This window comes from Solanum verrucosum, unplaced genomic scaffold (genome assembly GCF_900185275.1).
Source record: "Solanum verrucosum unplaced genomic scaffold, falcon-dt-bn FXZP01000296.1, whole genome shotgun sequence".
Classification (NCBI taxonomy): domain Eukaryota; kingdom Viridiplantae; phylum Streptophyta; class Magnoliopsida; order Solanales; family Solanaceae; genus Solanum; species Solanum verrucosum.
Genome location: NW_026020470.1, coordinates 2,041,531 through 2,058,824, shown reverse-complemented (window position 1 = coordinate 2,058,824; position 17,294 = coordinate 2,041,531). Strand labels below are relative to the sequence as shown.

General features: G+C 35.7%; 1 pseudogene; it reads right to left on the bottom strand.

The window, feature by feature from the left end:
- Positions 1-1,527: 1,527 nt before the first annotated feature.
- LOC125809069 (uncharacterized) lies at positions 1,528-2,307 on the bottom strand (annotated as a pseudogene).
- Between the last annotated feature and the right edge of the window lie 14,987 nt (positions 2,308-17,294).

The following is a 17,294-nucleotide window of genomic DNA, read 5'->3' as shown; positions in this document are numbered from 1 at the left end:
GTAATGAAATGCAACATCAAGTATAGTGACGCATGTCTAACCTAAGGATACACATCCATTGTCTCTCAGTTTGGGACCCATGGGGGACATATTTGTCCATGCATCCGTCGCGGCGCACGACACGTCCCTCGATAATAGTATCCATCGCGGTGCGCGATACGTCCCTCGATATATAGTATCCATCGCGGTGCGCGATATGTCCCTCAAAATGGTACAACCTCTTTAATTTCTTATTCTTTCTCAATTCACATAACACTTGTCACAACCATGTCTCAGAACAATGCAAATGACATATTCACACAAATAATGAGGAGATGACCATTTTCATAACATTGCACAATTCACACCAACACAATCATGATACAACATTAACAATGAATCAATAAGCCTTTCAAAATCATTCTCAACACATCACACACCAACAATTAATCACTTTGCCTTTTATTACCCCTTTTTCATTGTTAGAATTATTCAACATGGACAACTCAACCCATCACCAAGTCCCATTACTCCTCAACACCTACCAAAAGGAAATACACGACTCTATGTACTTAACAAGGGTTTAAAATCCACTTGCCTCAATCAATCAAGAATTCACTCTGGGACTTGAGCCTTCCCTTTTCATTGAACTTCCAAATCAAAGCAATCTATTCAAATAAATGATCACGATAAGATTTCGAAACCAACAACATTCATTGTACTATATGTCTAGGCTAAACATATAAAAATTCACCCAAATCTATAGTCAAGTTCTTAAATTTCAAGCTTAGGGCTAAGTCTTAATTACTCCCAACAATATATTTCTAATAAGTTTTCATACAAAATAATACACCCAATATTTAATCACCCGTCTCAATATACCAAAAACTTAATTTATAATGTGATAATTATAAAAAAACTAAAATCTGAAAAATATTAAAACTGGTCTGCTAACTCCTGAACCAACTGTAACTCTTGAATCATTATTCCAATTATTTACCATTTGCCTATCATTAGCCAATCATCATCTTTTCTCCACCTAGCCACCAAAACACGTAGCAACACTATTGGTACCACATTCAATTAAAATGAAACCTCACATTCTTAGTCACCCAATCCATAAAATCACATAAGATTCCATACATTCAATAAATAATTAACTCTAAGTATTTAAAACTAATTGTACTATTTGATTGTTACCCGACCTGAGTTCAGACTTTTTCCTTTGTTATTCATTCGTTTTTGCCTCCTTCCTTTTCTAAGTTAATTATTTATTATAGGGAAAAGAGTCAAAAATATCCCTCAACTTTGGTTTATAGTTTGAGCTTACCCTCGCCGTTAAAATAAGTTAAATTTACCCCTCCCTTCACTAATTTTACCAAAATTACCACTCATTTGATGGAATCCCCAAAATTGACCCAAATTACCCGATTTCTTTAAAAAAATCATATTCCCTATTTTTAACCTAATTCCCCGACCTGCCCCAACCCCTCTAGAGGATAACCCATTCCCCTTTTAGCTGTTCTCTCAAATTTTCCTTATAACCCATTAACTTCTCCTTTCTTCATTTATCTTCCCCTCTGATTGTTCTTCGTGGGTTTTCTTCAACAATTAATACTTGTTTAGTTGTTCTGTATTACTTGATCGACCTTCTGAAGAACTTTGGAATAGCAACAATTCTTTGATTTTCCATATTTTGGACCAGAGTGAGATCATTGAAAAAACTGAAGAAGACGAAGAGGAGGAAGAAGATGATGATGAAAAAGAAGAAACAAAGACAAATTTTTTCGTGTTTTCTTGATTGCTTTCGTGATCAAATAATAAGTCGGAAACATTCAAAGGCAATAAATTTGAAGAATTTTGTTGGGGTTTCTCTATTCGGCTCTGTTTTTGTAAAGCTGTAACAAATGGGTTAAAATCTTTCTTTTTGTGTCGAGGAGAAAATATTTCCATGAATAATTTCTTCGGGGATTTTGGAGAATCCATGTGTTTTCCTTCGTACTGAAACATTGGAGGTGGTATCAAAGGTTTAATCTTTCCGTAACCAAAGAGCTCATCAGCTGCAGATAGCGAAATCCTCTACAATTGCCCACTAAAATCAAAAGCAAAATCATCATCATCTTCATCCGGTTTATGTTTCTCTTTTGGGATTTCTTCCCAATTGAATTCATCGTAAAGAGGGAAAATCCGAGTAGGACTAGCAGGTGCACTGTAAAACAACGTGGCAGCACCTGGAGGACTTGACGGAGCACTCATGTATGGAGTAGTACAACCACTATCGATGTTGAACGAAAGATATGGTGGAAGAACAATCAGAGGGGAAGAGAAATGAAGAATAATGGAGGAGAAGTTAATGGGTTATATAGAAAATTTGAGAGAATGGGTAAAAGGGGAATGGGTTATCCTCTAGAAGGGTCGGGGCATTGGGTTAAAAATAGGGAATATGTTTTTTTTTAAAATCAGGTAATTTAAGTCAATTTGGGTCAATTTTGGGGATTTCGTCAAATGAGGGGTAATTTTGGTGAAATTAGTAACGGGAGGGGTAATTTTAACTTCATTTTAATGGCGAGGGTAAAGTCAAACTATAAACAAAAGTTGAGGGGTATTTTTGACCCTTTTCCCTTTATTATAAGTGAGAAACTAACTAACTTATTTTAGTACATGGACCAAGTGGTATAGGGTTTCCAATAAATTATGGACTTAGCCCATTTGCCACCAACTAAAATTAATTATTTAAAATCACATGTCAACTAAACAATTGTAATTAACAAATAGCTCAAAAATTTCCAAAAATGATTTTCCGGGTCATTACATTATCCACCACTAAAAATTATGTTTGTCCTCGAACATAAGGAAGAAGAAGGAGGAATAACCAACGTTACCAAAATTTTAAGTTATGATCTTCTAGAATTAGTGTTCATCCCACCAAGTGAGCTCATCCTTAAAACCATTCCATCAAGATCAACTATTAAGAACTAAACATTCGAATCAAACTATGGAAGATCTACAAATCGGAGTGATTATCAAGCCACAGACTAACCCATGAACCCAATCTAAACTAAAACACATCGAACCATACCACAACCATCATGATGAATCTTTTCTCACATAACCATGATAACATTCTGAATCAATACCGTACAACCAGATGTGAACCTGAACAACTATCACACACTCATAATGCACAAACCATCACAAATATTATCTAGCTTCCATTAACACAACATAATCCTTCCATGGACTTAAGCTGTAAAATATTATCTTTAAACGTCACGTACTCATCAAAGGGAAAATCACACTTATCTAACCCAAAGAATAAAATGATTAAGTAAACACCCAACAAGCGATAGACTTCAAAATGCAGAACCTAACAACATTATCAAAATGCTAGATTAGTAGCTATGAGTGTAGGCAACCCTTAAGAAAAACAAAACTAGACCCAATAGTCCCCACATTCAACTAGACATAACCAAAACGTGACCCCGCCGACGAGATGAAAGTCAAGACTGTCGTACAACTGTAACTATTCATGGTAGCTCCCCTAGAAGTTCTTATAAGCAAAGTTGTGTGTAGAATCACTAGTATACTTCAACTATCCAAAACAACACCAAATCTGTCATAACTGAAATGTCCAAGTCTGCCCAAAGATGTCATCCTACCAAGAAGACAATCGTAGGATCGGTACACCCGATCCACCACTAGGAATCCACCCATAGATGTAAAAACACACGTGGGTATATGTAGTGAATCATACTCCAACTCATGTTCATAACAAATAGATGGTCACATAAGAATGTACAGAACCAAGGTCGAATAACACAAGATACTCCTTTCATAGTGTACATATAAATAAAGTTTCATTCGTTTGACTCCATCTCTCGATTTTTAGCCACCCACAATCAACCAGTCTGATCCCCATTACAATCTTACAAATACTTAATTTATCAAACCCTAGATGCTCTTCACAATGCTCCATTGAAGTCAACCCTCCTAATACTAACAAACATCTTAACCACACCGGTCATTTACTTTTCTCTTAAACCTTCATTAGTATCAAAGTCTTCTTAGAAAATACATTGTCACCTCCGAAAATTCCAAAATATGGCTTCGTCTCATTCCATTCAAGCATTTTATAACAAATATGAGTCACACTCAAGACTGATAACACTAATTTAAAATCTAAAGATACTTTCCCATTGAGGTACAATAATTGAATCACACCCAATGTCCACTTCACGCAATCACTCACATACCAAGTTTCAACTACCATTCACACCATCATATATCTCATGCCAAAACTAAGAGAAATTCTTGGTCACCCTAATAATTCTATATACTATGAGCACATAACCTCTATTTACTATCAAGTGTCTATGTAACACATCACACCAGTTTGTGTAGTCTCATTTAAAAATAGTAGTTTCAATCCCTTCAAAATCCTCAATAACCACGTATAATTGTAGGTCCGTATTGTTGCATATCCATACGTCACCTACCGTAATCTGAACAATTTAGCCCCACATAACAACACATAATCTTACACACCTCACTATTTTTCACCCCAATCAAAACCCAATCTTCATAAAAATTGCTGATAAATCCCTAGTAAGTTTATACCGAACCAATTCACAACCATAGTCATATTAGAACTTATATGTAAAAATCCATACATCCTTCAACTTCGAACCAAGAGTTTATATGAGAGGTCTTATTTCTTCACATCTCTTAAATTCTTTCCATGACGCAAATTTTAAATACCTTGAACTCTTGAATACACCATACTCCTTTTTCTTGTCGCTGACTTGCTTACCAATCTTATCCTTTGACTAACAATGTAATGACCCTCCAGGTCATTTTTAAATTAAAGCATTCATTCCATCATTTAGAGCGTTCCTCTAGCGACCCCAAGTCATTTATGACTTGCTGGCGCTGACAGTTCGGTCGCCTGGTCGTTCGTTTGGGTTTTAGGTCCGTTTCCCTGTTTTGGAGATTTTATAACTTGAAAAGTTGACTTCGGTCATAAATTTAGGTAAAAGACCTCAGAATAAAATTCTGACGATTCCATCAGCTCCGGAATGGCCAAATTTGGCTAGTAGCATGGTCTAAACGAGTATCGAGGCAATCGGTACGAGTTTAGGGCCATTTGACGTTTTTGCCCTTGCAATTTGGCCTATAGTTGACTTTGGTCAACCTTCTTGGAAGACGTTTTCAGATGAAAATTCTGACAGCTAGGTTAGCTTCGGAATATCAATTTTGGTATAGAACGACCCTTTGTTCACTTCTCGAGGCTTTAGATGCCTGTTGTGGAATCTGGCTCAAAACGATACTGGCTGTGGGACCCACTTTTCATCGAAGCGATCTCCAATGGAAATTCTGACTTCACTGTTGAGTCCGAAATATCATTTCCAATCAGATTCCATATATGATTTGTGTTTTTCCGACTCCGAACGAGTCCGGAACATCAAAATTTAAGTTTGAAGAGTTGTTGAATTTTAACGCGGTGGTGACGTGGCAGAGCCACGCGACGCCACGTGGCAGCGTGTTGAAATCTGGAAATTTCCAGATTTAAGGACAATTTTCGTCCTTTTTTTTTTCTTTTTTCTTCTGCATCTTCAAACATAGATATCTCCTCCATTTTAAGCTCAAATTAGGTGATTCAAAAGGCTAATTTCAAGAGAATTTCGTGGGGAATCTAGAGGTGAGCTCAGAAACACAAGGGGAGTCTTCGTTTGAGGTAAGGAATCGAATTTAGCTACTGCTAGAGTGATTTTCGGAATGAATTTTTGTTGAACTTTGAATGGTTAGATCTTGATCATCTTAGGTCCATTTTGAGTCATTTTTGAGGCTAACTTGTAGACTTTTTTGCAAGGATCGTCATGGTATAATATGTTTGGGTTGGAAGGGTCTCCTTTTTCCAGAATTTGGTGATCAAGGGACTGCCAAGTCGTAAGTCAAGACTTATTAATGATTTTAATTGTTGGGGCTGATTTGCTATGTTTTAGGCATCTTTTTGTGCTAAATTTTGGGGTATTAGTTTAGTAAGGTACTTGGGACGTTTTCACGAATTCATTTTCGGGATTCCAATTGTGGGTCCCACAATCCAGTTTTAGACCCAATTTTGGGTCCGTCTCCGAAAAATATAATTTTAGTTTCAACATATTCGTAATGACGAGGTGATTAACCTTTTGATAGTAGGGAAGCATCTGGAGACCGTTCGGAGGGGAAAAGCTTCGGTACCGTGAGTTTGAGCACGCGTGATCGGCTTTCATGTAGGCAATAGCTTTCCCCTCGTGAGATTGAGCATGTTTAGGCAATTGTTTATTGATTTGCTTGAGTATGGAAGGGTTCGGGTGTCGAGCATGCTAAATTTCTATAATTCCTGCCTTAGACCTTATTTCGGGAAATTGTTGGATTATAAAAGCATGACTCTTGATATTATTGAACATTCATACCTTGTGGTGTATATCATAATATTGATTTGAAGTATGTCTGGCCTTAGTCTAGGCTTAGACTAGTGTTGCCATAGACTTGCGAGGTTTCAGATGTCGTTGGGCAGTAGAACTTTTTCCGACGTCGTTTCGGACGGTCAGCTCCTTGTAGACTGTTATAGCAGACTTGAGTCTGATAGTCTGAGCCTTAGCTAGGAGGTAACTCAGCTTATGACCTTGTATCCATAATGTCCTGCTTTTCTATCGGCTACAGATACCCGGTTAGAGTCCGTGGTCCAGCTTACTTATGTCCAGGCTTAGCTGTAGTACCCGGTTTGAGTCTGTGGTCCAGCTTACATGTGATCTGATTTTGGCTACACTACCCGGTTCGAGTCCGTGGTCCAGCCCACCCATTCCTGACCTTTGGCTACAGCACCCGGTTCGAGTCTGTGGTCCAGCCCATGTAGGTTGACTCATTAGCTATCGAGTCCGTGGTCCAGCTTGCACGTGGTGCATTCCCAATTCCTTACTGAAGCTTCAGTTTAGTCTTGATTACTCTCATCTGTAGGTTGAGGTTTTGGAGGTTGGAGATGTTCCGATTAAAGTGCGGGACGTAATGAGATCTTGGAATATAATTGTGAATGGTTCAGTTAAAGTCCGGAAATTGGTAATATTGTGATAGACCTTTTAGCTCCATTCTTTTACTTCAACTGCCGGGATTATAGGGGTCCGGGCAGGTGGTTTCTTTTATTGTGCATGAGCGTACCCGTCGGGTTTATGGGAGCCCGACGGAGTTAGTTAGATTCCTTGTCTTTGTTGCCTGTACGCTCGTGTACATACCCACATTTACTACTTTTTTGCCCTTGATTGTGACCCTTTATTCACATTTCAGTTCACTTTTGCTTATCTTGCTCAGTCGGCCTGATGCCTACTGGGTACCTGTTGTTTTGGTACTCATACTACACTCTGCATCTATTTTCGTGATGTAGGTCCGAGTACTAGCTACCAACGTTGATTCGAGCCAGCTGCGGTCGTGATCGGAGGCAAGGGTGAGCACACAACGTCCTGTATTTGCCCGTCTCCTTCTGTACTTACTCTTGCTTGTCTTTTGCCTTTTTAGACAGCTTGTTTCTGTAGTCTACTTTTAGGACTTGTACTTTTGTTAGCAGCTCTGTACTTGTGACTTCCAGATTTTGGGAGGAATTCATTTTGTGTATATACGTCTAGTGGCTTCCGCCCGTTCATTGCATGTTCTTGTTATATTTATTACTATTTTAGGTTGATTCGTTGGTTTTCTACCCTAACATCCCATTACTTCGAGTTCCGGGATATGGGTCGGCTTGCCTACTGGTGGGTCATATAGTAGGCGCCATCATGACCTGAGAAATTGGGTCTTTACAAATTCGTGCCAGAGCTACAGCACCAGCCCAGGACCGAGAGCAAACTCCGAAGCCGGTGATAGAGCCACTAGCAGCTCCAGATACACTTCTCTACTTAATGTATTAACATAGTATCAACCATCCACCACTAAAATATTTCTTATACACACTGCTTTACCCCAAACATTTGTAGTAACAACCTAGTTGGTTTCTCAAATGTGAATGCAACATTGAATCTCATTATACGAGCATGTGATACAACTAGTAACTCTCTGAGTAGTTAGTATTCGTACTTGACAATCGACATATTCGTTTCCATATACCACTAGTGTAAACACCGCAAAAATTTATTAGTTCCACCACTAGAGCATTTCATATCTACTGAGAAGATTGCACCCAAATAGCCCATAGATTTCTATCCATTGAATATTTACAAAACATTATCAAATATTTTCTATCTCTATCCCAAGAGATATTCATTCTTTCTTATATCAGGTCGGTAGTAGAAGTAACACACTCTGTAACTCTAACCAAGTAAACATCGATACTATTGTAGTAGTCGTATCATGACCTTCTTTGATATACACACATTCTATAAAATCGTAGTAGATATTTTGACCTCCATTGGCGCAACATCGTTCTCATCATTCGCTAAGTAATACATACGTGTTATGACAACTTTTCTAACTCTATTTTTCAGAGTTACAATGTTTATTATCTAGCCATCCTCTTAGTCATTCCACTTCCAATTGTCAAACCACTCCAGATATTGCTTATACCACACAAGTATTGATCCCACTACTAGATGAATAGCGTAAAAAAATATAATACGCTCACGAAGTCCCTTAAACCACTGTTCAACCTAATCGTTTATTTATCCTCAAAGTACATCATCAAACCATAACCTCACACAATTTTTTTGAAATGTTGCACATTCTAAATCTGACCACACATCATTTCCAAAAGTATATCACTTCAACCTTAGTACCAGATCTAACAACCAAGCCATACACAACATCAGCTACTCACATGAGGAACTACGCACGAATCATCACATAAGTGAGAGTGAATAAGATGAAGTGATAAGAATCAAAACTGGACCAAGTATGCATGATAGAGATCCAAGAAGTGAGTTTTTCCTAAAAGTCACTATAGCCTCTGAAGATAAGTACAGACGTCTTCGCACCAATCCTCGAGACTCTACTTAGACTCGGCTTGTACAAACGTGAGACCTATGAACCTGGTGCTTTGATACCATTTTGTCACGACCCAAAAATGGACGTGATGGCACTCATCCTATCACACCAAGACAAGTTTGCCTAAAACTCAGCCTTTGTGATAAAATGTCAAAATTTATAATCAACTTAAAAATACCCCAAAACTTGGTTGTCATGTGCAGAAGCCTTTAGTGTGTTATAATAAAATTGAAAGAAAATACAAGTCTCAAATGACATTATTTCTAGAATAGAACAAGATCATAATTAAGGAGAAAGAAGGTCTGCTGAAATGACAAGCAGCTACCTCACAAACCTCCACAAGAAGCCTCAGACAAGGAGAAGAGAAAATATCACGAAGGTTCGGACTAATAACCTACAAAAATGTAGAAGAAAGGGGTGAGTACCAAACCACACGGTACTCATCAAGTAAACTTTTAAACACAAGCTAAGGGAATAGAATACGGGTACTCCTTACACCCCAACCGAACCTCCATAACTACAACCTGCATAAAAACAGCCCAACCTAACTGTTCATAATTTACATAACACACAATTCAACAACAACACTTTAACAATTATATATCCTCAACAGCAAACTCACTATTCATCAATCACAACTTCCACAGAAAGACACTCACAAGATCAACAACACACAAGATCAAGTCCATCAATGATAAAGATGTGCAATGTAATGAAATGCAATGTCAAGTATAGTGATGAATGTCTGACCTAACAATACACATCCATTGTCTCTCAGTCCGGGACCCATGGGGGACATATTTGTCCATGCATCTGTCGTGGCACGCGACACGTCCCTCGATAATAGTATACATCACACGTGTGATACTCCCCTCGATATATAGTATCCATCAAGGTGCATGATACGTCCTTCGAAATGCTACATCCTCTTTAATTTCTTATTCTTTCTCAATTCACATAACACTTGCCACAACCTATGTCTCAGAATTATGCAAATGACATGTTCACACAAATAATGAGGAGATGACCATTTTCATAACATTGGACAATTCACAACAACACAATCATGATACAACATCAACAATGAATCAATAAGTCTTTCAAAATCATTCTCAACACATCATACACCAACAATTAATCACACTGCCTTTTATTACCCTCTTTCATCATTAGAATTATTCAACATGAACAACTCAACCCATCACCAAGTCCCATTACTCCCCAACACATACCACAACGAAATACACGACTCTATGCACTTAATAAGGGTTTAAAAATCGACTTGCCTCAATCAATCAAGAATTCACTTCTGGACTTGAGCCTTCCCTTTTCGTTGAACTTCAAACTCAAAGAAATCTATTCAAATAAATGATCACAATAAGATTTCGAAACTAACAACATTCATATTACTCTATGTCTAGGCTAGACCCTTAAAAACTCACCCAAATCTATAGTCAAGTTCCTAAGTTTCAAGCTTAGGGTTAAGTCTTAATTTCTCCGAACAATACAATTCTAATAGTTTTCATACAATATAATACACCCAATATTTAATTACCTATTTCAGTATACCAAACACATAATTTATAATGTGATAATTATAAAAAACTAAAATCTGAAAAATATTAAAACTGGTCTGCTAACTCCTGAACCAACTGTAACTCTTGAATCATTATTCCAATTATTTACCATTTGCCTATGTTTAGCCAATCATCATCTTTTCTCCACCCATCCACCATAAAACGTAGCAACACTATTGGTACAACATTCAATTAAAAGAAAACCTCACATTCTTAGTCACCCAATCCATAAAATCACATAAGATTCCATATATTCAATAAATAATTAAGTCTAAGCATTTAAAGCTAATTGTACTATTTGATTGTTACCTGACCTGAGTTCGATCTTTTTCCTATGTTGTTCGTCCGTTTCTACCTCCTTCCATTTCTAAATTAATTATTTATTATAAGTGAGAAACTCAGTAACTTATTTTAGTACATGGGCCAAGTGGTATAGGGTTTCCAATAAATTATGGACTTAGCCCATTTGCCACCAACTAAAATTAATTATTTAAAATCACCTGTCAACTAAACAATCGTAATTAACAAATAGCTCAAAAATTTCCAAAACTGATTCTTGTTTATTACATGCTACTCCCTGATGCTTCCAATGGTCATGCAAATAATGGTAATTGATGTTTCATCCAGTGAAGAAATATTTTCAAACTTGGCAAAGATAGCTGAAGGATTGACGAAGTATATACAAAACCAAGAGTCTCAGATCAATAAGTTAATAGACATGATGGATGGATCATTAGATGGAGAGTCCATTGATACGCCTAGAACGATTATTGAAGTTGAAAATATTGAAAATCATGTGAAGTAAACAATGCCTATCAACGAGATCCTATTTTTTTTTCAAAGGGATGATCCCACTCAATTATTTGAAGGATTTCATAGAAGGGACCATCAAAGATAAGGACAAAGCTTCCACTAAGTCTTTCCTCCTGTATGTCTAATCGTACTTTGCAAGGATTGATAGATTAAAGATGTCTGGTGCTTATCAACCTCCCAAATTTTAATGACCATGCCAAAAGTTGATATGCTTAGTCTATTTCCCCACAAAAGGCCTGTAATACCCCAAAAATTTATAAATTAAGACTCAAACCATTCTTCATTTTTGAATAAGATCGTACTGGGTGATTCTTAAATTGCCCATATGTGTAAAGTTAAATTCTTTAGAGTGGGAATGAATTTGGATATGAATTAAGGTCACTAGAACTACCAGCACAAAGTTGAGTTGAAAGTTTCCTTACCGATTAAGTTTTGATATAAGATTTTACTTGGGTCAAATTTAAACGACCATATCTCTTAGAATATATAGAGCTACGTGGCCCATAACCTATCAAATTAAAGGTATTTGAATCTACTTTCTAACGCCACAAATTTTGCATCAATCTAAGTTTTGAGTAAAAAGTTATGACCATTTTAGTAAACTGATACAGTGCAGTAACGAATTAATCGATGGGAAAACATTAAAAAGGGTCGTTTTTATATTTTTACCTCTAAGAAAACCCTAAAAAAATTTCTTGACTAATTAAAGACCCAAATAATCAAATTTTCATCTCTTAATTGATCATTCTCTTCTCTCTCAAACCCTAAGGAAAAATCAAAGTAGAAGACTTCATTCAAGATTCTTCTTTAGGGTAAGTCTTTCTCGAAGAATTCCATTCTTTTCAACTAAAATTCCTCCATACAATTTTGAATCACTAATGAAAAACATAATTTCTTGGCCATAGAGTTTTAAGAAACTAATTCAAGAAATCTCAAGAAAGGTTTTCTTGATTTTTCTCCTTCAAGTTAAGGTTACAAGGCTTCTAATCAAGTTCTTCTTCAAGATTTTTCAAGAACCTTGTTATTCCAGATATGTTATATGTTATGCATTAAGATTTTTGAGTTGATTCATTCATGTCTATATTTCAGCATGAACCCTATGAATTGAGTATTTTTTTAGATGAGTAGTATCGTTGAGTTCGTGAGTTTTGAGTACTGAGTTTCCATATTGCTATTAAGATCCCTGAGTTGAGTCTTTCATGCCCATAATTCCGCATGAACCCTATGAATTTAGTTATAAATCTTGAGAAGCTGTTTTAAAAGTCAACACTTGAATTTTAAACTAAGTTTTTGAAGAAGTAAAGATGAGTTTTTGAGAAAGAGTTTCTAAAACATGATTAGTGTGACAATCGAGTATGCCATCAATGTTTAAGTAGTATGGTATATAGTTATGCCATTATTGTTTATGCAGTATGACTTCTAGATTCATTAATGATCATATCACAATATGATTTTGATATATTTTTGAGAAAGAGTTTTAAAATATGAATTGAATAAGAGTATAAGGGAACTAAGTATTCCAAAAAGTATCAATTTTTACATTGATAAAGAGAAACTTTGATTTCTAAATGAGTAATGAGGCAAAGATATTTCAAGAGCAGTTACCTCTTTTAAGGGGATAGTTTGAGGAGTTATCTCAAACCATAGAAAGAGTAAGTTCTTTAAATATTGAGCATGAGTATATATATTATTGGGAGTAGTATTTAACACTCATATGAGGATGACTTCAGACAACTCACATTCCTCATAAACCATGTATGCCAACATGGGTACATGATCATACTTTTTAGATGAATCTTAAGTTCCTTCGAACATAGCTTAGTGGATCCACTTAGTTGAGGTGTCCTATATCTCGACAAGGTATAGGACAATTCTGGCAGCGTGGGTGAGATGTTGTATCATCATGTAGCTCATGGTAATTGTTGTTTGTTAGAGAATCTCCCAATAGACTTAAAGTGTATTTTTATATATTATTTATTATGTTGAGTTCATAGATGAGAAAGTATTTTGTAAAGCTTTAAATGATTTAACTCCTTTATTTCTTTACATTCAGCTTGAGTACATTGTTATCTATTGTAGACCTTCCTTTTAGTTATTTGTTATTCAGCTATATTATGTACTCGTACATTCAATGTACTGATGTCATTCAACCTAAATCTTTTAATGATGTATATACAGATTCTTAGGATCCTTAACAAGAGTCTATTGAGATCACTTCATCCGCTTATCAACTTTCGAGTGAGGTCTCTTTGCTTCTAGAGGACTCCAGTTTTATGAGTTGTTAGTATTAGTAACATTTTGAGTAGTCGTGGGTCTTCTCACGACACTCGTCCATATACGGTAGAGGTTTCATTGTTAGACAATTTTGGAGAGTCATTCAGTTTTAGATGTTTTATTTAAAACTAATGTTTTATACTTAGTATATTCAATTCAGTTTTGTCATTCAATATATTATTTTTAAACGTTTATTTCAATTTGATGCTTAGGTCTGCTTGAGTTAGTCTTTCGCTTGTAGTCAGAAAGGATGAGGGTTAGCTTGAGGATCAACAATGGTTTTCGAGTGCTGACCACGTCCAGGGTGTAGACTCAGTTCATGACAAACTTGGTTTCAAAGCAAAGAGTTCAAGTTTCCTAGGATGTTTATGAAGTTGTGTCAGTAGGATCTTATTTGTAGTTGTGAGGACCCCACTTCTATAAATAAGGGATTACAGTCATTTAAGAAAAGTTTCCCTTCTTTCATACTCTAAATCGTGCATTAGAACTATGTCATAATGAAATTATTCATACTTGTGCATTTTTCTGATCCATTCGACTACCCATCATAGTAAAGGTGGTTGAAAAGTGAAGCGCTACATCCTTATCGATGAGTTATTCTTAGTAAGAATCTTGAGAAAGTCATGAGACTGCAGAGGGGCTTGAGAGAAGCCCGTGAGTGAGACTGAAACCATTCTTCATTTTTAAATAAGATCATACCAGGTGATTTTTAAATTGCCCATATGTGTAAAGTTAAATTCTATAGAGTGGGAATGAATTTGGATATGAATTAAGGTCACTAGAACTCTTAGCACAAAGTTGAGTTGAAAGTTTCCTCACCGATTAAGTTTTGATGTAAGATTTTACTTGGGTCAACTTTAAATGACCATATCTCTTAGAATATATAGAGTTACGTGGCCCATAACCTATAAAATTAAAGGTATTTGAATCTTGTTTCTAACGCCACCAATTTCGCGTCAATCCAAGTTTTAAGTGTAGAAGACTCCATTCAAGATTCTTTCAATCTTTTTCAAGATTCTTTTTTAAGGTAAGTCCTTCTCCAAGAGTTCCATTCTTTTCAACTCAAATTCCTCCATACAATTATGAATCACTAATGAAAATCATAATTCTTGGCCATAGAGTTTCAAGAAACTAATTCAAGAAAACTCAAGAAAGGGTTTCTTGATTTTTATCCTTCAAGCTAGGGTTTCAAGGCTTCTAATCAAGATCTTCTTCAAGCTTTTTTACGTCTTCAAGAACCTTGTTCTTCCAAGTATGTAAGGCTATCATAGAATGAGATACTGATGTTTTCAAAAAGAGTTTTAGAGGTACATCAATCCATTCATACTCTAGTGTATTCCTCAAGTCTAGTTATGACAACATATTGTTGATATTCCTAATAGTAGAATTGTGTCTATGACCTATGCTCATACACTTCAGAGATATTCACATCTATTCTCAATTTCTAGAGTGAGGGGCAAGGACTTTAGCCCATTGATCTTAACCTTAATCCATAAAGTTATGGATATTAGCCTCATGATATGAACCTATTCATATAAGCACTCATGTCTCATATTATGCTCAGTCTCGTAAATTCATGATTTACTCTCAATGGCTAGAAACATAATGTTATGTCATGCATATTCTTATAACAGATATCTTGAAAGAATCGTACTTATGACCTTTTGGCCTAGAGCTATTGCAATAATCCTTATTTAATTTTTAAATTGGTGTTGTGGATAGGTGCTATGTGAAGGATAGAGAAGAGGATTGCTATTGCTCATTGTGATAGTGATGGTGTGTTAATTCCATCTAAGGTTATAAATGTGGAGGAAGAAGGAGATAAGGTTTTACGATGTGTAATAAGTCAGTTTCCTGGTAATACTACATAAAAGTTAAGTTGGTAGAAGTGACGAGAGAATGAGTAATTCTTATAAGGGTTAGTTAGTAGGTCTTCATGGAGTGGTTATAGTACTAGGCTTGAATATGGTGTTGGTAGCATGTGGATGAATGCATGATGCATTAGATGTTTCTTGATATGGGCTCAAGGTTGGTTGAAGGTTAGTAGGGAAGTTCAAAAGTCAAAAAGATAACTTTTTTCCCTTCCATCCTCAGTTTAACGATCATTCGAGGATGAATGATCTCAAGGGGGAGATATTGTAACACCCCAAAAATTTCTATGCTAAGGCTCGAACAATTCTCTATTTGCATATAAGGTCTTATCGGGTTATTCATAAATTCCTCATATATGTAAAGGTAAATTCTTTAGTGTGAGAATTATTTTGGATATCAATTAACTTCACTAAAAACTCCTAGCACAAAGTTGAGTTGAAAGTTTCCTTACCAATTAAGTTTTGATGTAAGATTTTACTTGGGTCAACTTTAAACGACCATATCTCTTAGAATATAAAGAGTTACATGGTCCATAACCTATCAAATTAAATGTCTTTGAATCTTCTGTACAAAGCCACCAATTTCACGTTAATTCGAGTTTCGAGTAAAACGTTATGATCATTTTAGTAATAGGGTACAGTGTTGTGATGAATTAACCGACGGGAAAACATTAAAAAGGGTCGTTTTTGTCTTTTTACCTATAAGAAAACCCTTAAAAAAATTCTTGACTAATTAGAGGCTCAAAAGAATCAGATTTTTATCTCTTAATCTCCCATTCTCTTCTCTCTCAAAACCCTAAGGAAAATTCAAAGTAGAAGACTCAATTCAAGATTCTTTCAATCTTTTTCAGGATTCTTCTTCAAGGTAAGTTTTTCTCCAAGAATTCCATTTTTTCCAACTAAAATTCCTCCATACAATTATGAATCACTAATGAAAATCACAATTCTTTGTCATAGAGATTTCAACAAACTAATTCAAGAAACTCAAGAAAGGTTTTCTTGATTTTTATCCTTCAAGGTAGGGTTTCAAGGCTTCTACTTGAGTTTTCTATGTTGTTATTGAGATCCTTGGGTTGAGTTGTTCATGTCTATATTTCAGCATTAACCCTATTTTGAGTTATAAATTTTGTGAATCTTTTAAAGCCAACATTTTTTGTTTTAAACTGAGTTTTTGAGAAAGTAAATAGGAGTTTGAGAAAGAGTTTTAAAACATAATTAGTATGACAGTCGAGTATGTAATCAATATTTAAGTCGTACGGTATCTAGATATACCATTAATGTTTATGCCGTATGACATCCTGAGCCATCAATAATCATATCACAACATGATTTTAATACATTTTTGAGAAAGAGTTTTCAAGTATGAATTGAGTAAGAGTATAACGGAACTAAGTATTCCCAAAGGTATCGGTTTTTACATTGATAAAAGAGAAACTTTGTTTTCTAAATGAGTTACGAGTTCAAGGATATTTCAAGAGAAATTACCTCTTTTAAGAGGATAGTTTAAGCAATTATCTCAAACCAGAGGAAGAGTATGTTTTTAAACATTGAGAATGAGTATATATATTATTGGGAGTAGTATTAGGCACCGAATGGGGATGAGTTCAGACAACTCACATATCTCATAAACCATGTATGCTAACATGTGTACAAGATCATAAATTTTAGATGAATCCTAAGTGCCTTCGGGTAGAGCTTAGTGGATCCACTTAGTTGAGGTGTACTATATCCCAACAAGGTATGTGACAGTTCTGGCAGCGTGGGTGAGACGTTGTAT